This window comes from Pithys albifrons, chromosome 13 (assembly GCF_047495875.1).
Source record: "Pithys albifrons albifrons isolate INPA30051 chromosome 13, PitAlb_v1, whole genome shotgun sequence".
In the NCBI taxonomy this organism is placed as follows: domain Eukaryota; kingdom Metazoa; phylum Chordata; class Aves; order Passeriformes; family Thamnophilidae; genus Pithys; species Pithys albifrons.
Genome location: NC_092470.1, coordinates 10401488 through 10427964, shown reverse-complemented (window position 1 = coordinate 10427964; position 26477 = coordinate 10401488). Strand labels below are relative to the sequence as shown.

General features: G+C 38.2%; 1 protein-coding gene across 1 annotated transcript in view; it reads right to left on the bottom strand.

The window, feature by feature from the left end:
* SEMA6D (semaphorin 6D) overlaps positions 1-23532 on the bottom strand; it is a 251320-nt gene extending 227788 nt beyond the window's left edge. The window contains exons 1-2 of the mRNA XM_071568758.1: positions 23480-23532; positions 4422-4467 (exon numbers count right to left, since the gene is read on the bottom strand). The gene's annotated coding sequence lies outside the window, so the exon portion shown is untranslated. The remainder of the gene's footprint in view (positions 1-4421; positions 4468-23479) is intronic.
* Positions 23533-26477: the final 2945 nt, after the last annotated feature.

The window sequence follows — 26477 nt, the reverse complement described above, 5'->3', positions numbered from 1 at the left end:
CTCTGCACACGGTCCATAATATGATCAACATGCCCAGTGTCAAATTCTCACAGGATGACTCCATATCTATTGAAATACTTTCACAATACACAACACATCCTTCCTCAGCTCATGTTTGGACAAGTCCATGAACAGATATAGGGACAAATCAAAGCGTTTTACTTTCCCTTGTCTGCTAAGATAGTCCTCGCACTGCCTTGGTCTTTCCACCACAGGATGTGGATTGGGTCTGGATCAGGTATCTCCTTGCCTGCAGGTCTGCCCATGCACAGCCAATGCACTTGGGGCACTGCATGTCTAACAAGTCCCTGTGGCTTCAGTCTCAGTTATTATTTCAATATAGGACTCAACAGAATTTTACTTCTAAAAAGTGATGGTGAAAAACCCCCCAAATATTATAAAGCAGAAGGAGAGAAAAGAATGAGCCTGAGCACTGAACCCATAACTAATAGGATTCTTCACCCATTGTAGTTAGACTAATTATCTCTGAAATGCCTGGGGAATTGAAGAAAGGCTTTTTTCGCTTGATATGACACATGATGTGGTAGGTGCTATAATGCTTTTTCTATAAACTACACATATCTGAGATCTCCCACAGATATTCTACTAATCATTCCTCAGTCTACTTAACCTTCATTAGTGCAGTCATGACCCTTCTAGAAAGAAGAAAAATTTTTAATTGTCATTTTATGAATGAATTTAGTAGTGGAATCTTTTATCAGACAAGAACACCTTTTTGTGAAGGGCTCTGCTGTGCAGTGCTGGCACCATAGAAAAATGGTGCACTGTATTCTTATTTTCTTAGTGATTCTCTGTGAATCAGTATAGGAGGCTTTTTATACTGGAAATTAGTCTAAAAAACTGTGAAAAGTAACAACATTAGCATCTGTTTGTGAATAGTACTGTAGAACTTTCTTTTTTTAATAATTTGCAAAACAAAACTTTAGAACTTTCTAGCAAGATCAGTATTTGCTGCACTAATCGAACTTACTCAAAATGCAAATCCAGAATTCTTCTGTGATTGCCATAAATTATCTCAGATGTATACAGATGTAAATCAGAACAAAATCAGTTTATTGTTGCTTATTCCTTTTTTGTTACATTATTTTCAAGCATTTTTCAAGCTCTTCTCTACGAATCTTTGTATATCCTTGGTATCTGTCAGTTCCTGACTGGAGTGTATCCCTTGGGCATTTAAATACAACAAATGAGATACCAGTCTCTAGTAGGCAGAAGTCAGTACAACATTTTGTCAAGCTCCATGCGTACATGGAGAAAGCTCTTCTGTATTCCAGCTGTCCAAGCATATGGGAAACAAGACTTGGTGAATTGGAATCTTTTCATGTAATTTTTCTGTGAAAAGCTCTCTAGCTGTCTACCCCACTGAGAATTTTCTAGCTTCTTGAATGCAGAATAGATGTGAACCTGCAAACCCCATGCCCAACAACACGCTTCTGATACTAAGTAGGAACAAGCTGGGAACTGAGCTGTGTGCCATGTACTGCATCTCATCCTGCTGATGGGCAGACAACATAAGCAGGGAACCCCACTCAGGGAACAGATCAAAGAGAGAAGTGCTTGGGCTCTATTTTTGAGGTAAGATGATGCTTTGAAATTTAAAATCTTTTTGGTCCACAAATATTTTTTTGAGTTCCAGCAAATATCAGGTAAAATGTTATTCATCATAGTACAACTTTTCTGTCTAGTTTCAGCAGCAGCACTAATTCATGTTTTACCCAATTTTCTGGTGCTTCTTATTATATACTTATATATTTTATTATCTATTATATTCTTATATATATTATTATAATTCATATTATTATTATTATTATTACTAGTATTAATAATAATAGCAACAATCCTACACACAGCAGGTCTCCTGCAAGCATAACTGTCCATTTTACCAAGATAGCAAAAACTGTTATCTTTAGAAAATTAGAAGGATTCTGTTAGAATTTGGCTTTAGTGCTGCCTGGAGAAATCTGCTCTACAAGTTTTGTCTTGAGTGTTACTATTCCGGACCCACATACATTTCACACTACTCTTCTGCTGTGAGACTTTAGGTATCCACGAGAGCTGTGATAGCAACACAAATGCAGACAGCTTTTGTATTTTGATTCTTATTAGATAAAGTTTTTGGGATGGCTTGAGTTCTTCCTTCACTATAATTTCCTCTTCATCACTGTATCCTTTCTTACTCTGCCTAGAGTGAGATTTTAGCTGAAAATGGTGTTTTGGAATATAGGCAAAGATCTTGCTATTTCTTTTGAACACAATCATTACTGGGATTAATTTTTTAAAAAAGAACTAGCATGGGACTTGCTAAGACTCATGTCATAATGCCAATTTCCTCACAATAAACAGAAAAGCAGGCCATTGATTCATTTATTACATCCTTGTCTAGCAGAGAAAGCACAAAATTGGCTGCTCTCTTTGTCTCTCAAAATTAGTCTTTTCTGGGCAGGTTTCTTTCCCTGATTATTCTGAAATGAAGTCTTTCTTGTGAATGGTGCCTGACTGACAGCTTTGAAAGCTCTACTTTTCTTTACATAGACAGCAAATTTGCAGTCAAAGTTTGTAGAATGAGATTTCCCTTAGTTTTAGTGACCCTCACACCACGCCCATGCTGGTTTAGTAGCACTCTCCACTTTGGACCAGGCACTACTTCAGTTTGCAAATCACTATTTCCCTGATGAATCCGAGCCCTGAAATGAAACTAGTATAAATTCCTTTAATTTTTATGATCTGACAACAATATTCCAGGAACTATGATGAAACTACCAGTTTATTTCACAGAGAGATGGGAATGGCTTCTTCTTTGTTATGCTTAAAATCCTTTCAATCTAAGCCTTATCTTTGGCATATTATTTCTATGTGAGTAATCCCCCTGGAACATGAGAAACACCATTTAACATCTCTTTGATCTAGGCAACCAAAAAACACATTCCTACTCTATTTTGAGGATTATTACAGTGTATTATATCTCAAATCAGGGCATTTATGCACCCACAGTAATTCTGGGCTCATATGGATTCATTTTCCCATCTCTGCTCAAAGGCTGTTAGAGAGCCAGAAGTTCTTTTTAGACCCCAGGCAGAACTGAGTTCCTATAACCAAGTGTCACATCCCCTTTAAAACTCGTGGTTTCCAGGTGCTTCTGTGTGCACTAGAGGCCACAGGTTTAATTTATCTCTTTGGCGAACTGCACAACCAGTCCTTTCCAAAGAGTGAAAGCACCTATGAGAAAAATAAATGAAAAGCAGACATCCAAATCTGACCTCAGTAGTGAGCCAAAGCTGAAAAGCTAAGGGGAAAAAAAAAAAAGCTGAAGATGAGAGGAACTGTGCTAAAACATTTCTTCACCAGATCACAACAAGAGGAATTATGAACTTTTATTCCATACTGTTAGCAGTGAACTAAACACATGACTGTTTCCTACCTGCTCCTGCAGCCTCCCTGCCAGAGGGAATGGCCAGTATCCACGAGCCCCTGGCCAGCTCCTGTGGTACCTGTGGCCTGGACTGCAGCATCTGCCTGCAGACAGTGCAAAATGGTGTTCTAAAGCAGATTTACATAGTTTACCAATCCTAAATAAAAATCTATAGAACAGAAGGAGATCTATTATTAAACATAATGAATGGCATTACCTCATAAACTGCACAAGAAGGAATTTAAATCTCATTTTTCTGTATCCAGCTCTTCATTACCATTTTGGGAAGAGTTAGAAGCTGCAGCTCTCCTTCTGCCTGTTGTCTTTTAATCCTCTCATTCCCAAGTCACTCATTACAGCATAAAAATGCCATAAACCTAATGCTGTGAAGTTTTATGTCCTTGCAGTAACAAAACCTAAAAGCAGGAGGCACACTTGTTGCTCACACCTCCCTCTTCTTGAGCTGCTTTCCAAGCCTGTTCCCCTATTTCTAGATTTGTGCCAGCTCTCTTCATCTTCCTACTGTGAACCCCAGCACAAGTTGGGGTGGATGGTTGCAAAGCAAACAAGTCTATTGCAGCCACAGATACAGGAAAAGCAATGTTTAAAGGTATTATCAATTTCATTTATTCTTTCAGTTTGGGGTTAAGATGGGTTTTTATGAACTAAGTAGCCCAAATTAGGCTACTGAGGCATTTCAAACAGCATGGAGGCTTCAGGGTGTTATATGCATCCAGGGTTGTTTGAACCCCTTGGGTTGAGAACAATTACTGCAGAATGCTATTAACTTAGTAGTGTGCTTTTTGCTGAACTGTAGGTGTCATGAAAAAAGAACTTGAGATGAACAGCTTGCTTTATTTTGGGATGCACAACTCAAGGAAAGCAGCTCCCTTGGGATGCCAGTACAACTGGGGTGTGCTTACTCTAAAAGCAGCAGATTATAACCCATCCATATAAAGGCCTGCAAATGTATCTCTTAGAATTTACTTACTTGTTCTTCCTTCTCCTGCTGTAATCACCCCCCAGCATCCTCATCCCTGCAAACAGAAGATGGAGTAGATCAGAGGAAATTGTATCATCAGACATTTCCCAGAAGGTTAAGTTCAGTGCAGAGCTTTGCACTGATGGCCAGCAAGTCACTGAAGTCAGTGTAAGAAGAGAGCACAGCACTGCACTTTCTGTAGAGTTAAATGTGGCATGAGGAGGTAACAAACCAGTCTCAAATAACTTCTTCACCAAAACAAGTGCAAAGGATAACAGCAAGCAGGAGAATGTACCACACAGGTGTGGTGGGAGAAGGGGAAACTGCAGGCATCAAAATCCTGTTGTTTGGCAGGAATCAAGACAAAATCTAGGCTGAGGTGTGCAGGTCAGAAAGGAGAAAGTAGTACTACATCCTTCAAAAGGTACTTGGGAAACAAATATCTTAAAAGGACTATTAACCTGTATGTATCAACTTTTAAAGAAACACTAACTTTTCAAGGAAAAATAGATACCTTGTGGAAAATGATGACACAATGTACTGTGGTCCTCCCCCAGCAGTGTTTTCAGTCTGACCACACCATATTCTGTCTCCCTAAAGCGATCCTGCATTGTCAGATAGTTACTTTCTGTCCCGAGAGACTGTGAAGTGTTGCTGCCTGGTACCACTTTCATTTCAAAAGGAGTTGCATTTTAGTGCACACCAAACAAAAAGCATCACCTTAGCTTACTTTTTTTCCTTTGAAGCCTACAGAAATGATGTGATTATCATCATCTTTGAATGGACTTCATTTTCCTTAATTTTCCTAAATGTAAATTTCTTTCAAACTAAAAAAAAAAAAAAAAAAACACCAAAAAAACCCCACAAAAACCACAAAAAAAGAAAACATAAAGATACTTAATTCATAATGTACAAAGAATATTGCAATGGTCACTCCCGAGCATATTTTAATAAGCCAAGTCAGTCATGAGGCAATCTTTATGGTTATATTTCAGAGGCAATTACTAATTTACTGACCTTTTTGTGTTATTAGAAAATCTTCAGATTGCTCATGATTTCCATTAATTTTTCAATTAGCTTTACTAAAAAATGTCTTCTGTAACTTACAAGGAGCACCCTATAACTTGGTGACAAACTTTATTGAGACTATTTAAGATTTCATATTCAAAACAGGAGCTGGGTGGAGCATCTTTGAATGAATTAATTACTACTCTGAATGAATTAATTTAAATCAGGAATATGGCTTAAAGAAGGTGCTGGGCAGTTTCTGTTAGAAAGAAATGAAAATAAGCAAAGTTAAATGAACAACAGATATCATTAAAGTATTTCCTTTCTGAGTTGCAGAAACCTCATCCTTATTCCTAAGAGGATAACAAGATACTGCAAAGTTTATTGGCTTGCTGAAGAGTTTAAAGTTATTTCATCTTATGGCAGTTGTAAAACATAGCTCCAAAAGGAGTAAAAAAGGTAAATATAGAGTTTGGATTTAAATCCTTCTCTGTTTTCTTTGCCTTTATGGTTTGACTCTAGAGCAATGAGCTTGGCAACTCCATCTCCCTTGCTTATCTCCTAAAACATTTCTAGTTCAAACATCCAAACATGTGAGCCAGACACTCAATTCTCAGAGTCATTTTGGGAGCTGAACGCAGAAGTATTTGGTGGAATCAAGCAGACACATATGTTAAAGCAGCAACATGAAACTGAGAAAATATTTGATGTTATTACCTAGCTCTCTGCTCCAAATGGAACTTAGCAAAAATATAAGCTGGTATCTTCAGAATATTAGCAATGCTATGAATTCTTGAGCTCCCAATGTAGGTTGTTGTTAATTTTTTAACTTGCACTCAACACATATCCATACCCAAAGCAAGAAAAGAATGATGCAGTCAGAACAAAAATTACCAAACATCTGTTGATCATAAAAACTAAACAACAAACAAACAAACAAACAAATCTCCAATTAACCTCATAATATTGTAACTCAGTTTCCCACCCCTTTTGAAATTTCCTTTCATTCATAAATATCCACCCTTTTTGAAAAAAAGGAAAATTAACAAGTAGACAGCCCAGGTAGAAGCAGCACAGCATACAAATATATAGCTTTACCTCTGTGCTCTGTGGCACATGTTTGATCACTATTATCTTATACTGCCTGCTATAAATACTGTATTAATTAGGTAGTTTGGAAAAAAAAGCCCTCTCTTTTTTTCTCCCTGTATTTTTTAAGCTTCTAATGAAAATCTAACAGAATGGAGAACAAGGTACTACAATTGCATGTTCATATCTTTTCTGTAACAGACATCCCATTCTTCTCTGCATCCCACTACTAACAGTTCATCTGAGCATAAAGGAATGGCATACATTTCTCTGTTTGTCAAAGGAGCCCCATTTACATTTCCATGGTGACATACACAGCTCTGTTCTTTGTTACTCAGGAGTAAAATGTGCAGGATCTCTGCCACATACTAGAAATGCCAGTACATGCAATTTTAATTGCAAAAAGTCCTTCTCTCCTTTAATTCTATTATTTCTCTCTTGCTCACTTGCCAACTGCCTTGGCATTACTGACTGTTTCACAACACCCAACTTCTAACTGAGAGGGCAGGAAGCACAGCCTTTTCCTGGGCTTTTGGTACAGCTCCAAATCCTGCCATTCTTGCTTTTTACTAAATTCTTGTTCTCACACAATTCCCATTAACTGATGTGAGAATTTTGACTGCATAAACACGGAGTCGGGTTGTTCAGACCCAGCCCAGCATCTGTAAAGTGCAGAGCTCCAGTTCCCCTCCCCTGGTGTGTGTCTGAGCAGGAAGTCCTGCACCTGAGCACAGCCTGGGAATCAGCCTGCAACAGTTCAATCAGCGCCTTCCTCCGGAAAGAACATTTGCCATGCTTTGACCTGACATGGTCGATTATGCAGGCCTGTGGAGTGGAAATAGGAGAGGCATTGCAAATACAAAATCTATTTCTGCTTTTCAGCAATAAATCATCATATTTCTCCTTTGAGGCAGTAAGATCTATGGACAATAAAATATGTTGGCTTGACTTTTCATGGCTCACTCAAGTTACAGACTACAGAATCACCTAGCAGAGCCAGCAGAGATCCAAAAAAGAATCCAGCCCATTCTTTTTCAAGTTCCATCATGATAAATCTTATCAGTATTACTTCTCTTCTTCCTTGCAAGGCAAATGCAATAGTCCCTTTCTCTAATAAGGCCTCAGCACTTTTCTGCAGTTTCAGAGGAAGTGCAACCTGGCTTCTGTTCCCAGTCTCAAAAATCAAATCAATCATGTGCACGTTTTAAAGCAAGTTTTGAACTAATGCTGCAGGGCAAAAGCACAAAGAATGTAAAATACCATCAAATAGATACTTAAAAAGTTAAATAAGACAAATGGATTGTTCATTTTGACTTAAAAATAGAAAACAATTTGAAGATGTAAAACATAAAAGAATCACATTTCTCTGCTGTGGAGACCGGTGAATAAATGGATAGGGTCCATTAGGTACTGCCCATATGTATGGATGAACTAAAAGCCTTTTAGAAGCTGAAAAATGTCTCTTGATTGAGTGTTCAAAAGACAGAACCAAGAGATGCAAACCCCTGTAATCTGGGTTCAAACTTTAAAGTCAAACCTATTATTACACCAGGTCAATTAGATCCTTTCCAAACCAGGCTAATACAATAGAAAAAAATTTTCATCTGTGAAGGTATTTTCAGGACCTGATAAGGCTCTGCTCAAAGGTAACATCAAAGGCTGGATGTTGGAATATTCACAAATAAAAGAAAGCCAGACACAATCAAATCAAGATTAAAGTTTCAGAGATACTTTGAAAAAAAAATTGTCTGCCTTATAGCAATGTTGTGGGGGTGTTTTTTTGGTGTTTTTTTTTTTTTTTAAAAAAAAGAGAATTGCCACAGCCACTGCATAACTCTCTTCCTCTCCCTACTGTGTCTGAAGAATCAGTTCTTGTACTACAGTCTCTGCTGGGGTGGGGTTCTGTCTCCCATTTTCCGCTGTTCAGATTTTCTTTTTCAAATTATGTTAACGTCATGGTCTCCTGGCTATGTTACTTAAAGTATCTATATTAGCCAGAAAAAGTAGTTCAATAAAACCAGTGTGAGTATCCCAGGTAATGCAGATGTAACCTGGACTACAAACTTACAGGTATTATCAAATTTTCAGTAAAATGTACTGTAATCCTTCTCTCTGGAGCTCTGGGACCAGCGTGGAGAAAAGATCAGTCAAATTCCTAAAGCACAGTTTATTTAGCAATAGTACCCAAGCACTTAGGGAGAAATACCATAAAAAAGTAACCAGGGGTTTATATTGATGACTGCCTTTTCCTGAACTTGTTTAAACCACCTGGGTACAGCAAAGAGGCAAAAAACATCAACATGAATAGTCTTGAGGTTATCCTTTACTGCTTTGTAAGTAATTGTAGAGATGAAGTTACCTTGAACCATTCATTTTCTTGTTCTTTGCTTTTTCTGAAAAGGAAAGCAAAACTTTTAGCAGATTAACTAACCAAAAATATGCATTTTTAAAACAAGTGTGTTTTTTTAGTGCAGGTAACCTTATAAGATTTCTTTTTTAAAAAAATTTCTATTTACTATAGTGTTATCTAAATTTATTTTCAGTGTGTTCTGCTTCTATTGGATTAGGAAAGTGTCCGTTTCTTTTCAGAGCTCAGGAGTAGCCCAGTCTGAGAACTCTGCCTATCAACTGCTTTGATTCCCTTCACGTATATTCCAGTGGCTTTCAATGCACAGGCGTTTGCTGAAAGGGGAGTTTCTCTCTGATGCTGTGGGTGTCAGCAGGGGGTGACAGGCACTGAATCACTCAGGTTCACCCAGAGGCTGTGCCTTGTGAGAGCTGCATGGTGGGACTGCAGGAGCCACAGTAACAGCTCTTGCCATGGAAGTTCCCACAGTGCCCACCTCTGACACCACAAAGGAAGGAAAGCTATTCAGATGTGCCACTCCCCCTGCCTTTTGCCCACACTGTAATTGGGCTGTGCATCAGTTCTTCTATCTGTCTTGTATTCCCACTCCTGCCTGTCCAGCCCCTGACTGCTGGGTGCTGCTTTTGCCTCTGGCTTAGTCCTGTGATTCCTGTGTCCTACCTTATATCCACCTTTAGAGCCGTCAAATCCCTACAGAAAGTGAGCTGGTCTCAAAGCAAGACCTCTCATACGAATCACAAACTGTGCTGAACAGCTTCACTCTTTTTGTGATATTTCCACCACAATTTTCACTGTCATTCAAAATATATTAACAAAGTTCTACACCACAGAATTTCAACTGTACAATTTCTGCAAAAGATCTGTCACTATTATGAAATTGCCTTTCTTCTCGAATCTGAAAAAAACAAAAAAATGTCAATCTTCCCATGAATGAAAAAAAATCTGCAAGAATGTTTTTAGAGATAAGTGAAATAATTTCGTAGAAACAGTTCATCTCAATAATGCTTTTCAATTCATTTTTGTTTTAATTGATTAGGTTCTATTACACAAACTAAAACCTCAATGGCTTACACAATTTTTAAAGGTAAATTTTGCTATGGCCATTGCAATTATTGATAAAACAAATAGATTTCTCTGAAATGCTCCAGTAAACTTAAATCCAGTAAACCTTTCCAGTGGGAAAATACTGCATCACATGTTCTTTCTTTTTTTTTTTACCAGTTCCAATTTTGAACAGGTGTAGTCCTGGGCTAGAATTGGGAGATATCTGATGGATGTTCTCAATAATATCCAATACCTGTGGCTACAGCAGGCCATAGTGACAGTCAGGAATAATCATCCTTTAAAGATGCCTGGGTGTAGGAAAGAAATGCATTACACCTTCTGAAGCACTTAGACGATGGATGATTCTTCTTATCCTCCCTTATTGCAGGGATCGCCAAGTGATGCTTAAATAGGAGCCATGCAAAGCCACCTTTATATTGGATATTGCAGATATAAGCTCTCTATATGGACATGATTAGACTAAATATTGCAGTGCCTTAGATTTTATGACTTGGCAAGAAGCTAAGTAGAGTGGAAAGCTGTAAAAATAAAAACTTTCAGCTCCACTAAGCTGAAAACTGGTATCTAAGATATCAGAAATACAGCTGCTGGTTCACATAACTAAAAAACTCATCCTCCCAAAGGGTTCTTCCACCTCTCCCCACACCAACTTGACTAAAGCTGATACGATGCCAAGGGAAGTAACTGTTAAGCATGTGGGTTATCAGTTTGCTGAAGTGACTCAGCTCTTCATCTTTTAATCAAACCTCAATTTTTTCAATATCTAATTTATTCCAGAAAAGATTCTGAACAGCAGGTCACAGCCTCAGGCCTACTGAAGGTAGGACAGATATAATGATTGTAAGGAAGGCACTTCTGGAGGGATTTATCAAGGGTAGCAATTATTTTCATCATGCAAGGCAGCCCACCCTCAGCAGATTGCAATGGTAGAGGGGTTTCTGAATATTCAGTCACTGTTGTGGCTGAAGGTTAACCTGGTCAAGGATATTTGCTAGGTTCTATTTTCACTAGGACAATTTCTGAAGTTAGGTGTGGAATGTGTGTCCTGGAAAAAACAGCAGGGAATACTTAAATAGTAAACAACTGAGGAGCTGAGTCAGTCAGATGAGACCCAAACTATGCCTCTGCTTTGGATTAGGTAGAACAAGGATAATTTTCCAGGTAAATACCCTAATCAGCCACATGGGACAGCTGCCAATCTTTTACTTTATAAATATTTATTAGTTCAGAGAAAGAAGAATGAACACAATAGGTTGGTGGTTAGAGCAGAAGTGAGTCTGGGAATCAAGTAAAACTCCACCTATAATCTAGTTTCAGACATCATTATTTCCTCCAATCAGAACTAAATGTGAACTGTGATGTTGAAGTAGAATCACCACAGCCAAGTATCAACCAGAACTGGAGCAAAACTAAAACATGCACAGGTTTGACTGTGTCTGGAATATATAGAATGGACATAACACCTCTTTGCTGAGTCCCCTGTGCATTGCAACACAGAGACAGACAGAAAATCTGCTCAAGACAAAGCCAGGATAGTTGGATTCACCATCTGCAGATACAGAAGAACTGTAACACCAGTTATCAGAACAGTTTACTGTACATAACAGTTTTAAATGAGACTATAACGTTATTTAAGCCACAATGGGAAGAGAACATCTAACATTAGAGAGTTCACAGCAGTAGAAGTAATAAAAAGCAGAGTCAGAAGAACATTATTGTTACCAAAACAGGGTGCTTTTCAAAAAGGATTCCATAGCTTTTTGATTCTTTTCTTTATATGAAGATTTAAGACAGGCTAACTCCAGTTGTATAATGAATGTATCCTTCCAATTGAAAAGTCAAAATTTCTTATTCATTGTGTTCTGCTTTTTAGGACATGTTACATTCAGATAACAGTGTTTTGAATCAAATTAGCTCCAAAACTATATGGAAGAAACATTGAATTTATGCCACAAATCAAACCCACACAGTTTACAACACTAGAAGTAGAACAACACTCATATTTGCAGCCTTAAGAGCAGTGTGTTGTCTCACTGGGTCTGTCTTTAAAAAGGTGGCAGAAGATTCCTTTGCAACAACTCAGAAAAGCCTTTTTTTTTCCCTTTCCCTATCTCTGACATTTTGAAGACTGCAATTTAATAGTTCCAGGCTACTTAATGCTTTGTCAGTATGATGGGGTTTGCATTTGTTAATTGATAATAATTTAGCAAGTGTTTAATCTCACATTTCTCCCATTGTCCTTTCTCATCTTATGGACAACAGTGGCTGCATAATTTTATTTTGTAAATTCAATTCCCTAATCGAAATTAACTATGATAGGAGTTGTGATTATTAACTATGATTTGAGATATGATTATTTGGACTCTAATAACACCATGGAGCGTAATTCTGCTGTTGCCCTTGTGTAGCTTTTACACTGGATTTAGACCAACAGAAGAAAACATTTTATTGCTGAGACAATGAAAGCATGTTAATTGAGATCTGTAACATCATATTTAGGAGAAAAATATTCTTCTTTCTGTTTACGCATAAGCAAACAGACATGGACAGACAAAGACGTTAATTGAGTTGGTTTCAGTTTTGTTCCAGCAGTTTAAAAATCAGGATATTTATCCTGAAGTTCTTTCAGGCAGTATGTTCAGCTTAGACTGATTTTATGTGACTATTCTGCACCTGCCATTTTGCTGCTGGATATGTTGTATTAAAGCAGAGACATATTTGATGAGCATATACCAATGCAACATATTTTTGTGATTTTTTTTAATAACCAAAATTGTATTTTTAAAATCAATAGAACATCCTCTTTCCTCTGTATTTAAATGCTCTTTTTTAATGGAAACATGAAAAGCTTTCACCTCACTGAACAGAGAAGGAAAGAGACAAGGCAATGGTAAGGTACACAATTGAAGTTTTAGTCAATGCTTTTGAGAATAACAGCACAATACTGTGTACCTGAAATGAGAGTTAGAAATATATCCTTGTGTGGTGGGTTGACCTTGGCCAGATGCCAGGTGCTCACCCAGCCACCCTATCACTCTGCTCCTCAGCAGGATTGGAGGGAGAAAATAATATGGAAAAAACCCCTTGTGGGTCGAGATAAAAGCAGTTTAATAAAGCAAAAGCAAAGGTCATGTGTGGAATAAAATGAAAATATAAGATTTATTCTCTACTTCCCATCAGAAGGCAATGTCCAGCAACTTCCTGGGTAGCAGAGCTTCAGTATGCACTAAATCCAAGTGATTGTGAACAGACTACACAAATTCAGGGGTTTAAAAGAAAATGAAGCCACCTATCCATAAGTATCTCTCTGATAATTATGCAAAATATCAACCACTTTTCAAGATCTGTAAAACATGGAAAGTGTATGTGGGTATTCTCTGCCTGCCAGTGACACCATCAATGCTGTATATGAATACTGTTACTTCTGTGTTTTGACCACAAATGGCATCCAGCAATTGCAATAATAATTTCTCCGATAAATGGCATTAGATAAATATTAACAGAAGACAGAAACCCAAAATTTGATAAACCAGTCCAAATCCCAAGTGAGAAGGAAAAGATCACAGACACCTGAATCACAAAAAAATAAGTTTGTTAAACTGGAAAACAGAGATATCAGGCAGAGTAATTTTTTGGCTGCACACTCCCAGCTGAGAAGCTTGAACTCTATGACTTGGTGCAAAATCAGAAAATCCATATAATTTTGCTCAGGTTTCACCAGATTTACATCACTGAACTCTCATGAATTCAAGGCAATCATCCTCAAATGAAAACATGGCACATAAAGCCCTCCCATGTGTATAAGTTTTGCCCAAACAACTTCTGCTTTACAGAAATACAATATTTGTATTGCAAGAGTGAGAGCTGATTTCATCAACCAAGGAGACAGTCCCTACCTCTCATCAGCTGAAGTGCACAGTTCATATATACAATTCACTCACATTGCAGGTGTGAGACGTGACTCCATCAGCTTGGGAGACAATCCTTATGTTATCAGCTGATATACATGGCTGGCTCTGTCCTTCAATACATTTGTTGGTGCCCATGACAATGCCAGACAATGGTTCATTCTGGTTAGTCTCTACTGCAGCTGTGCTTCCTAAACCCTGGAGAAAGCCAGATAACCTCTAAAGCAGGACTTATCTGCACCAGACCTCCAGCCCCAAGCTGAACTCACTTATGACACAGGGATAAATTAAACTCACTAGCTTAGAGAATTACTTCTGAGCTTTTCCAATGAGCAATCAGATGTGGGAACTAAGACTTACAGATAAAATCAAATACATGAAGTTGCTGCAAAAGCTATTTCACTACCACCTTCTCAACTACCAGTGAAATAAAAGGAATGGTATAGATTGGTTTAAGAATCACTATGTTTGGCCAGACTAGCCAAGCTTTCTTAATTCTAAAAGTAATTGCAGGTATAATCCAGCAAGCTAGGAGCTGACCTTGAGTGAACAGAAATATCCAGCAGAAGGTTGATTAGACTTAGAAATGGATACAAAGTACTTAAAACAATGAAAACCATCAGAAGAGAGTGAAATAGTCTAACCTTTTTTTACCTGCAGAAACAGAGAAGTGAATCTTAATTTCATGGAGGGCGGGGGGAAAGCAATAAATATCAATAATATCAATATGACTACTATGTGCTTGACAGTATATTGAACAAAATGAATGAAGAGGAAGGAACTGTGAGCAGGAATTCCATCCTGCTGAGGGAATGAGGAGACACAGAGGACACAAGAGAGGGGAGAGAGAAGGATGTGGCTTTGGCTGGTTCTGAGAGCTGTCTGCATGCAGGGTCATTGATTTAAAATTACCCCTGAGCCGTGGGCAGCTGGTAAATACCACAGCACAAGCAAGCAGAGGGAGAGAAACCCTCAGTTTCACAATGAGGAAACAAATACGAAGGGAAAAAGAGTAATATATTACTGTGATGAAGATTAAGTAACATACCCAATACTAATGTATGGCCCATTTTGCAAGTAGGAAAATTAACATAATGTGATAAACTGGGGAGTTTCAACAAATCATCAGATTTTTCTGAGAGTGGATGTTTCAAAGCATCAGCATAAATTTCAAAATCATCCATAATGAAAAGTCTTAATGAGTGAAGAATCAAATCAGGAGTCAGCTTAGGCCACTTGGTGGCAAATCAGAATGAATAGTTGGTTGTGAAAGAAAACCCAAATGGCGTGAGTTGAAAAACATGTTGAAGGAATAACAGTTTAAAATCAAAAGGGTGAGAAAAGCAGTAGCCAAAGCAGTTCAGACAAACAGAGGAGGACCGTTAAATTTGAGCAGACAGATCTCCACAGAGAGCATACATCACGAGGAGTGTCTGTTTTAGCTGGAACATACAGTGCTAATTTCTTTGCACTTGGAACGAGGAGAGAAAATTCAATTAAATTGGCTGAAAATTGGATGTGTCTTTAGTAGTGCTTCCAGGATGTTACTGTTATTTCATGTACATCAGTTGACAACATTGCAGGTGTCAGACGTTATGGGAGTGCTCAGAAGAAATCACTTTTTGGTTTGAATAATGGTAAAAAACAATCCTGGAGATTAAGTTATCCTCTTTACCAATGGGATTTGAGAAAAATACAATTTGTCCTGGACCCATGGCCACTTCCAACAGCAGAGAGGTCTCTGTCCCAGGAAGTCTGGCTGGGACTGGGGTCCTGGAGCACCAACAACCTGCACCAGGAGGGGCAGTGGACCCCAAAGTAAGTTGGTTAATAACAAATATTTCTGAGATGGATGAAACATTGTACCAATCTGACATTTTTCACACTCCACTGAAAATGCCTTTCAGAGTGATAAAGGACTAAATCTGCCATCTTGTTCCGAGAAGGAATATCAATCTGCTGTGCTCTATCCAGAGCATGGGATGAATCCCTTTCCAGCAGATACAATACATATTTCCACACTGAGAAAACTACATTTGCCTCAGGTGCTGCACTGAGATAATGCAGATCCATAAAACTGTATTTGAAAAGAAAAGGTAAATATTTTGGTTTAGGATTTTTCCAAAACTTAATATATCCTTAATTTTGATACAAATAGAGCTGAAGAAGGAGCCTTTAAAAAGCTGAAGTGAGAGTTTCTCTTTGATCATCACCAAAATTAAAGCCAGCAGCGACTTCAGCTGCTTTATTTTACTGGGTAATTTTACTCCTGTAAGTAGTTGCAGTTGGCTGATCCAGGCTCATCCTATGGAGAAACATGTTCATAGTTGACGATAGTGCGCCTGCAGGTGTTTTAACCACGGCTTGCAGTGACTTAAGAGTTTTTGATTAACAATACTGCCAGATCTGGGTAAGTAAAGGGACCTCTTTGCCTATGTTGGGGTAGGTACATTTGGAACTGCTAATAAAAGAAGTAAAAATCAGTCTGTAATGCAACCTGACATTATCAGCCATGATGTGTTGCTTTACATTTCTTTATTTTTTACTAATCCTTCTGTATCACAAATATTGCTGCTGAAACTGCACGTCTTGGAGAAGAAGTAGATCTATGACTATTCTTTTCAGAGCCATCAGTGCTTTATATGGCAACAGTTTGTGGTTGGCTACAAACATTTTCACCTGTTTGTAGAAATGCACTAAAAAAGTATCATCTAAGTTAGTTCTAAAAAAGTCTACCTCCCTTTCCTAAATATTGCTTCCAATTTTAGCTTGATCTACTATGGAAAATTAGATTATTCTAAAACAATCTAACTTTACACAATTGAGTCTGCAATAAAAAAAGAGTACCATATGGGATAAGAGAAAGACTGTAGATACTTTCAGAAGCAGCATTTCAAAAGGCATTTTGAAATTATATTTTTTGTAGTATGTGTTGGTCTTTGGTAACAAAGCCTTGGTACAGTGATAAAGGGTTCCCTAAGAATACTTTAATTGAAACTTTTTATCTGAATGTTGCCTGAACCTCTGCTAAATGCTACTTTCTTGTTTCAATTCAAATTTTCTTAATCTTCATTTTCACGTTGAGTATTGGTACACTGTCTGCCTCATTATGCTAAAGAAAGATGAAGTGAGCTATTAACATTCTGAACAGCCTACGAGATGTTATGATATAGAATGTCATTCATTTTTATGAGTTGGCTGTCAGTGTGTGCTGCAATAAAGTTATAATTTCTCACTGACAATATGTGATGTCTGGAGTCGCTGCACAATCCTTATTAAAATTTCAATAATTGTAAATCAAAGGAAAGCAAATATGACTTTTATGAAATGGTTGCTTCTGAAAGTCAAGGAGTACAAAGTGGTGGAACACAAACCCAGAACATTATTCCTGTGCTGTTCCAAGTCATCACCATTATGCTACAGTTTTCCTCCTCTTGCACAAGGCAGGGTGTGCCTGTTGCACACTGAGAGGTTCTCAGGAGCAGCACTCACCCTGCTGGCCTTAAAGGCATGGAATGGAGCTGCTCCTTTGCTGCTATTTTGCTCTTTACTGACTCCACCCTTATGTGGCTCTGAGTGTCATCAGAACATTTCTTGAAATATTTATTGCAGCAATTTCTCATTATACCTCTCTGTCAGTAAAGTCAGGTGTCTTTGGAAGGAGTTACACTGCTTGATAGTGAGAAAAGTTAGAAGAGATTTCAGACAGCTTATGTACAGACACTGGTGAGCAAAGGTTTCATAGCCTGTTTTCTCATGACTTTAAAGAGTTGTGGAAAATATCAGGGATAGATTTACAGCAGGGTCTTTAAAATGTTTAGAGTGTCTTGGACAGTACACAGGGAAATGAATGCTAAACTCAAAGTAAGTATCTTATGTACACATATAGCTGCGTAATGACTACATCATTATTTCTGCTGCTGTTAGTACTGTTTCAAATCTGAAATGTAAAGGGCCTCCAGAACTGTCCAAAACATAGTGATCTTTCATTATGAGCTTGACATAAGCTGGATGATCAGAAGTTAAAGTTGTAAAACATGCCCTCAAAATAATAGCTTTTTGGAGTTATGAGACACAGCCTGAAGTGTCCCAGTCACTGAATTGACTGCACAAGGTCTTGTTGTTGGGCATTTGGAACTACTCTAGCACTTCTCCCTGTTATTTTCAGTTCCATTTAAAGTCATTATTACTTGCAAATCACTACATGACAAGCTGAATAAATGCATTCATAGAATATGTGTAATCACTGCACATGGGATAAATAATTATATGGCTACATTTTTAAATTTCCTTCAGCAGTTTCTAAGTATCAAGCATCAGTCAGATTCCCAGGGGTCTGTACAGTTATGACAAGAAGGTTGTGTGTCCTCTACTCTGTATCAGGAATGTCTGCACTATGCAGAGATATGTCAATAGGTAAAAATATACTCAGATACTCCAATGGATAACATCACTCCATTTCTATTACTTAGGCTATTCTTCATTATTCAAAAGTTTAGTCAAAAATAATTACTCCATGATCGAACTGGCATGTTTTGTAAATGGTAGCTAAAGCTTTATTTCTAACTATACTCTTCTTCTAAAATTGACTGGCTCTACTAAAATTTATAGCATAACAGCAACACACACATGATAAATATCCTTCAGTGTCAGACTTCCAGTATAACAACATCTCAGATGTACTTCAAGACAGACCAGTCAGCAAGTGTTGATGCACAAACAAATGCAAAGCTCTGGTTAAATGCAAAACTTGGTCTCTGCTCTTGCATAGAAATATTTGTACACAATTCAAGCAATGGTATTTGAAAAGGTGTCCCTTCATGTCAGTAGCACACAAACACACCAAATCATGCACAGCCATTCTCCCAAACTTGATTTATCACCACAAGTGTCTTCCCATTGCTAGCAATGTTTTATAGCTAGCAGACTAAGTCCAAAACCAGCTGTCTATGTCTATCAGTAAACTCCTGGCTGGAAAAACCCCAATGATTGACCAATTGAGCCACAGGAAATAATCTCTACAATTGTTTACTTAATGTTATGTCTCCTCATACACACAGGTGAGATTCTGGACTATATAACAAGACAAAGTGAGAAAGAGAGATATGGACCATTATAGTGAGGCAAGATTTTCACCTAAGGATAAAGTGTGCAACTCAGGATGACACAGTACCAGTGAAAATTATTCTATTTTAAAGATGTCAGCTGAAGACAACTGGTCTAGTGAAAGATAAGACAACTCCAGAAAGACTTCAGCTGATACAGTAATGTTTGATGATGTCCTTGGACAAGTTTCAGTAGCAGTCAAAAGATCAAAGATCTCTTGCCACCTAAAACAGCTGGGAAGTCAAACAGATGGTCTGATGTTCTTTGATATATTTGGTATATCATCATTTGAAGCAAAATGCCTGAAATCTCACTCTAATTATCAGTGAACCAGAGAATGAATAGACAACTTCTAATGCAGAAAGATGTACTTGTGATAGAACTGACAGACATTTTGGTCTCCAGCTACACAGAGGTTGCATAAGTTTTCCAGAACATCTGACACAGAAGAGCAAATAGTCTCATGATTTCTGTTTATGCTGCTTCTTGAAAATGGGTTCCAGACAAAACTGTAAAAACCTTATTGCTCTTATAATGCTGTTTGTGAAAGCACTTTTTAAATAGATTTATTCATTTATTGTAAAAAGATATCAGTAGTAACAAATATTTTAAACCATTAAAATATCTGAAATATTTTTCCTGTTTATTAGTATATAATTATCTTATGGTTTGATAATTTGTGAACAGCCAAGGTTAGAAACATGTGCTTTTATCTGGTGCATACTTCAAAACATATAACTGGCAATCCTAATCCCAGCTGTTCTATGGCATATAGGAAGTGTGTCAAAACCAGGTGTTAGTCAAGATATTCAGTTTAGTTTCTGTCATAATTCTGGGAACAGGAAAGATGTGTCTGTCTTAGATGTGTAGCATGCTTAATTTGGTGGGGAAAACTATGTATTTTCACACTGTGGTAGCTACTATTTCATGATTATGTGCTTTGTATGAAAGTCTGAAATATTAGTCATGGAAGCAGTTAAATTGGAGGGCTATGCTATTTGAATTATAGCAATTATACCCAGGAAACATGTATATACACATACATATATGTATTAAATTATTAATTTAACCAAAAGGCTTCCTCTCTGTCTTCAAAATCAGTCACAAATTTGCAGCAGATTTCTTTTGGTGTAGAATGACTTATTAAACTGCAAAGTTACTTGGGCATAATGCAGACATTTTACATTCACTTTGGTAAAAGCCATCAGCATGTACAAGTGTACAAAGTTGCACACACCTAAACAGAGAGGAAGTTTTTGCTTTGTAATTCTACAGTTCTCTTAGTCCTTCCCCTGTGCCTCTCTGCTCCCTGCACAAACCAGCTGCCAGCCAAAGGTTAGACAGCTGAGGGAACACCTCAGCAAACACTGCAGTCCTAGGAAGTGACACCCAGGAACTGTGTAATTTTATCTTGTTTCACAACTTATTTTATAATAATTTACTGGATAGTCAATCTGTGAATGTCTATATGTCAAGATTAACTTTTAAACCAAGCACGTGAGGCTGAGAATAAAATTAGATCGAATATATCAGACATATTTTGTGACTTCTCAGTTCAGTAACAGGTGAGTGCTTTATAAATTATATCAGCACTATTAGTTTTGTTTCTTTACAAAGAATACCAAACCCTTGTGTGGCCCTTAGCATTTAAGCTATCAAGAAGAAACTGCATCCACATCAGCCAAATCTTTTAAGACTGAAGTACTTAGTAGTCTTCCATTTAGCAGCAAGTTACAAAGTTTCATTTAAAAAGGGTAATTCTACCAATTAGCTCATCCTGCTCAAACACACATATACTGTTGGGAAATATAAAAATGGCTTATTAAATCAAAAGATATGACTGCACTTCAACTAGCACATGGGCATTAGAGATCAAGTATTCCCTATAGATTAATTCCCATGGCATCACAGGCTGATTTGGCTTGCCAGTATTACATTAGTAAACCATCTAATCCAATTTAGAGCAGGCAGGAATGTTCCATCCATTATGGTATTTCTAGTGTCATTAGAAGCAGACTGATTGAATAAGCATCCTAAATCAGCCTGCAGCATGCAAGTAAATCACTGTGACTTGCACTGCAAAATCTTTTTTTTTTTTAATAAAAATTAAGGGAAAAGAAAGAAAGAAAAAAGCACCATGTAATAAGATGGAAGCTCTCTGTGATTTTTATTTCTTAACTCTTGTGGACAGCAAAATTTATTTGTCCTCCAGTACATAAGATTCTTCTCTCTGTAAGGTAGCAGTGCAGAACACAGTGGACTTACAGACATGAGAAGCTCCTTGTTTGCAGCAAGTTTGTTTTCAAGGAAAGCAATGGAACACGCTCCCCCCACAATAAACAATAACAAACAAAGTAGGCTGAATGAGGGCAGAGCATGATACTACTCTCACAAATAAAATCTGCTGTGTAAATTTGGAGTAACCATAGTAATAAAATCTATCAATCAAATATATTGCAGAGGTTGCATTAGAAAGAATGAAAAGAAAGTCCAGACTTGGTATTCACACAAAATGAAAAACACTCAAGTAATTACAAAACCAGTATTTTCATTCCAAACAGGTGCCCCTGAAAGAAAAACAATTCTTCAATAAAGAAGCAAGTATATGTTGGCAACAGTTCTTTGAGATGACACAGCTATCAGAAAGATTTCAGAACAGAGGTAGGCTGGGCTGCAGTCTTGAAAAGCTAGGAATCAAACTGAATAAAATCATCAAAATGGCATGTAACCTTTGCTGCCCTCTGAGCCCTATCATGTTGCACCAGCAGGGCCACGCGGGTCTCAGCTGCGCTATTTAAGCAACCAGCCGTAAAAAAGAACCCCTGCCCCAGTGCACAACTTGGGGAATGGCTGCTCCTCGTCGGGAGCATCAGAGTGCTCATGGACCAGAAGGATTCCCATTTGTTTAATGGCAAAGTTGCTCTTCTGTCAGTCACACCGCTCTGAATCTGGCCTGGAATCTGCAGAGTAACTGACTTAGAAAGGAAACTGCATTGACTCTGTGTATCCCAACTGCTGAAGAAGTACCAGCTGCCCAGGAGCGCAGGGATGGACCTGGCGGGAGTTACTCTCACTACAAACAGGTATGGGTCTGTACCACAGACAGGTTGGCAATATAACAGAAGTTTGAGCGACTAAACTTGGATTACTGGGGAAGGGGATGGGATTTTGCAACCAAACCAAAAGTTTTACACTTACAAGTTTTCATTCTTCTTTACTTTTGAAGGAGAAAAAACTCTATGAAAGGCAAAAGTACCTCAAACCCAAACCAACCATCACCTTAACAAATGCTTAATTTACTACAAGAAAAAAAAAATAAAAGAAAAATATTTCAACATGGTTTATTCAGAATTCTACCCAAATTTATCTTCAAAAATAAAATTCATTCACAACATTGCTTCAAAAAGCTTAGTCTTAAATTAAATCCAAGACAAATAAAATGGGAGAATTCCTATCAAACCCAACAATTCATTTTTAACCACAATGACAAAGTCACACCAAGACTCTGCTCTTGTTTTTCCATGTCCTTTTGATCCCAGCAAGCCTATATTTGGCAAGCCCTTCTCATCAGGACATAGAAAACCACATTGAGCTAGCTAGAGCTTGGAAAATCTGTTCTATCCTTTGCTTACACTGGCTATGCTGGTGCCAAACATTGTTGTTATTATTAGCACAAACCCAAATTGTAGCAGTAAATCACATTCCTCCCAGAGCTGATTACTTGTCAAATGTTTATCATCAGTGTAAATGACAAATGTACCTGATTAACAAAATCCAAAACTTGTTCTGAGGTAAAAAGGACTTAGCCTTGCAATTTCTCTAATGAACTTCCCCGTCTGGTCCACAGTAGAACACGTCAGATTTCCCAAATCCAATTTCTGAATGAAAGTGCAAATGCTTTGTAGGGCTAATGAGTGAGCACTAGATTGAATTATGACCACATGTTGCTTCTCTATGAAACAGTGAGTTTGTTCGCCCCTTCCCTTTTGCAAGGTATAAAAATATTTTACTTCCTCAATTTCCCCCCTGGCTTGGCTCATCTGAGGAGGAAGAATGTTAGATGAGGACACTGGGGAGAAAGGAGACAATCCTTCCTTATTCTTCTTTTCTCAGGAGGTAAGTACAGACTCCTGCTCCCCTGTCCACAGGTGGTGGGCTAATCTGTGCATCTCCTTGTGTTTCTTTGTCACAAATTTGTGTTCCCTGACACACTATGAGTGTAGGTCTTCCCACTAGTATTAAGCCCCACCCTCTGATGCCAACACAAAGGAAAGTAGCAAATGGGGAGAAAGGTACTTCTGATAGACAATTCTGCCTGCCAATAACCAACCTTCCCTATAGCCACGACTTCCCATGATTGGAACAATGAACCTGATGTCTCAACTAAATGCCCAGATTGCTGAACGAGAAGGTCCAGAGCCAAATGTTCAGCCCTTAATCGTTAGACTGGTGGAGGAGCAATTTGTGGCCTGCAGTCTTATCACAATCAGGATCTAATGGAAACCCCATTTTTGAGTGCTCACATGAAAGATGGGTTCTCTCTGTCAAGTCATTCCAGCAGTCAGTTAAGTTCACAGGAGCCTGCTGGCCCTCAGCATCTTCAAAATTCAGTTGTAAAATGGTACAAGGTGAGTATCTGACAAAGAAAAGGCAGAAATTCACTGATCAGCTTTGTGAAGAAGGTAAGTTATTTCTGGCACAGAAACAACTAACACTTGGCCACTTTTATATAGTGGCCACAGTTCTAGCAAAAAAGACAATAAATACAGAGCTAAAACTAAATTTTCTTCTGTTGTGAATTCAACTAGGTGAAAGAGATAATAACAGGAAAGGATTTGACCTCTTGTTTACAGTACCAAGAAAATTCTCACTCACAGGCAGATTTTATATACAGAAGTTGAAAGGAAAACTAAATGTTACCATGACTGAGCTTGCATTTCCTGATATCTCTAAAGGCATTTGTTTTGCAAAGCAGAGGATTAAACCAAGAGGCAAAGGTTATGTTCCTACACACATTGTAAGTGCTAAATCTTACTTGTGATGGCAAATATTTTTGCTTACTATAGATGCAGCATTTTAATGAGTCAAGGTGTACCAGTAGAGCATTTCAACTGCTTGTCTACAATTTTGTAACTCCTGTACATTCAAACTAGTAGCTGTCCTGAAAAGACTATGCTACATATGTGCAAGAGGAGCACACACAGACACTTTTTGATCAGCAAGGCAATTTCCTGGGGCAATGTGCTGATCAACACACTGAGCTGAAACATCTGCAGGATAAAGGATTGTGTCTGAAAACCCTGTGTTTGATGCCCATAATTGTGACAAAGTCATTGCATATTCTGCTCAATGCTTTTTCTGTTTCAGCACTTTCTCCCTGCACAAAGAAGCTCCAGCAGCCTCTCAACTGTGGTTGGTAACCCAAAGTACATTTGGGAAATCAGCCAGAGAGAAAGGCTTTTCTTCTGTATGTTTTGCTGCTTTTCTGTGAAGTGATGGAAAAGATAGACATTTGCCATCTTTGCAGGGTTTCCACTTACCAAAAAAAAGGGAAAAAAAAAGAAAAATAAAAGGGAAAGAGCTTGAAATAACAATTTTTAAATATTAGTATTGTTTACTTTAGAGAGGCTTAAAGCTGCTTAAAATCTGTCATGTTACTATTTAGGTAGGGAGGTTTTAAACTGTATATTATTAATTTTTTAAACTACAGTGATGTAAAGGTCTATTGTATCTCAAGACAGAGTTTGCAGAGCTGTCAAAGATGCTTTTCCTCTCTGCTAAACATGATATGAAAAATGTTGCAAGCCAAAGAATTTACTGTTATTCACAAAGCTCTGTGTGCTAGAGACCACACAGGAGAGTAAGGCCCAGATACAAATGCAGTCAATCCTGACAGCAGAATTCACTAATCATGGTTATGAAGGGAATCCACTGGAGACAGAAGAATGAGTGAGGTGCAAAACACCTAAGGGAAGGAATAGGACATGGTAAATTGAGAATTGTTTCTGAAGTTCTGCCTTTCTCTACAAATATCTATTCCATATAGCATGGTATCAGAATGGGCTACTCAAGCTCACCTGCATTGAAGTGCTGTGCTGAGAAGCATCATTGCTGTGCTGCTCTTCGTACTCAAGCAATTCTCAGCATGGTGAGTGTTCTACTCAAATATACCCACTTCACTCACCCCTGGTTTCTCTGGGCCTAATCATATGAAAGTTCCCTATGCACTGGGCCAGATCCCACCTGAGGGCCGAAAGGCACCTCAACTTTGGACAGAGCCTGCAGTGTGATGCTGGTTAGTGTTTCCTTTGACAATGAGGCTTTGATGTTCCTCAGCTTGAAAAGAGCATAGGGAGCAGTCTTGCATTTCTAGAACAATGCTTTGAGGTGCTTGAATGTTCTACAGGGATCAGGAGCAGCCACACCAATATCAGAGCACATCAGTGGATCACTGATAGGATTCAGAGTTGTCAGTTTGTGTTCATGTTTTCTGAACAAGTCTTCATTTGGGACAGCCAAGTGCAAGAACCCCTTGTCTGTCTTTCCAGACGAGCTGCAGGGGGAACAAGCTCTCAGCTCAGCCCAAATGGCCACACCGCCTTTCAGAAGGGGCCAAGGCTCCCCAGGCAGTGAAGAGGCTGAGCAGGGCTTTTGTGTGACTCAGGCACTTGTGTTTCCATGTCCTAGCACAGAATTCTTTTTGACGGACTTAAAACACTTCCAAAATGAATGAGGTAACTTTCCAGGCAGTGTAACCTGCCAGGCATTTTCCCTGGCAGCAAAATCCCTCTCAGCTTTGCAGACAATATTCAGCATACAGGATGGTTCTCCATTGCTTTTACAAACTGGGTCACAATACACGTACATTTGGAAGGAGTGGTGAGTAAAAGGCTTTGATTTTCCATCCTGCTTACACCTCCTAGCTGCCAGAGTAGGGCCTGCTTCTCCTCTGAATATATGAGGAGATGGTTGCCAGCCCTCTCAGCAAATGGAGAGGAAATGCCACTTGTGTACACAGGTGAAACTACCTGCTAAGGGACCACACACTGCTTAGGCTCCTGCAGCTTGCAAAGTTTCATTTTGAAAATAGTCATTTAAAGCACTTGTGAGACAAACAATCTTTAAAACCTTAATTACAGTGATCATGTAAGCTTTGTTTCTTTTTTCTTTTTTTTTTTATAATAATAGAACATATTCAGTGATTGAGCTGGAACCTCAATGCCATAGCAAAAAAAATAAAAAGAAGAAATAAAAACAGGATAAAATTTTAAAACCTGATCCAGAGGCTCTGAAAATTATTAGAAAGCATTCCACTGACTTCAGCACACTTCTCTATCAGAAAATGTGTGCTGGAACATGCTTTAGAGCTAAATTAGAAAGGTCTCAATCACAGTCTCGTAATACAAAGTTCAAAATATATTTTATTATGGCCAAGCTAAAAAGATGCTGTTACAAACCTATTGATCTCTACCTTTCTGATCAAGAAGTGCCAATGGGAGAAAAAATGGCAAGAGTGCTCTG